The sequence below is a fragment of the Physeter macrocephalus genome, chromosome 8, assembly GCF_002837175.3.
Source record: "Physeter macrocephalus isolate SW-GA chromosome 8, ASM283717v5, whole genome shotgun sequence".
Classification (NCBI taxonomy): domain Eukaryota; kingdom Metazoa; phylum Chordata; class Mammalia; order Artiodactyla; family Physeteridae; genus Physeter; species Physeter macrocephalus.
In genome coordinates this window covers 150,730,679-150,731,218 of record NC_041221.1, presented here as the reverse complement: position 1 = coordinate 150,731,218, position 540 = coordinate 150,730,679, and the positions used below count along the sequence as shown (strand labels likewise).

The 540-nt window shown below is 35.7% G+C and overlaps 1 protein-coding gene across 1 annotated transcript in view; it reads right to left on the bottom strand.

Moving 5' to 3' along the window:
* Window positions 1-540, bottom strand: part of SGCD (sarcoglycan delta) — a 422,824-nt gene that overhangs the window by 85,463 nt on the left and 336,821 nt on the right. The window lies entirely within an intron of this gene.

Below are 540 nucleotides of genomic sequence, written 5' to 3'. Positions count from 1 at the left end.
AGAGATTAAAGATGATACCAACAGATGGAGAGATATACCATGTTCTTGGATTGGAAGAATCAATATTGTGAAAATGACTATACTACCCAAAGCAATCTACAGATTCAATGCAATCCCTATCAAATTACCAATGGCATTTTTTATGGAACTAGAACAAAAAATCTTAAAATTTGTATGGAGACACAAAAGACCCCAAATAGCCAAAGCAGTCTTGAGGGAAAAAATTGGAGCAGGAGGAATCGGACCCCCTGACTTCAGACTATACTACAAGCCTACAGTAATCAAGACAATATGGTACTGGCACAAAAACAGAAACATGGCACCAGAAAACTACTAGAACTAATCAATGAATTTAGTAAAGTAGCAGGATACAAAATTAATGCACAGAAATCTCTTGCATTCCTATGCACTGATGATAAAAAATCTGAAAGAGAAATTAAGGGAACACCCCCATTTACCACTGCAACAAAAAGAATAAAATACCTAGGAATAAACCTAACTAGGGAGACAAAAGACCTGTATGCAGAAAACTATGACACT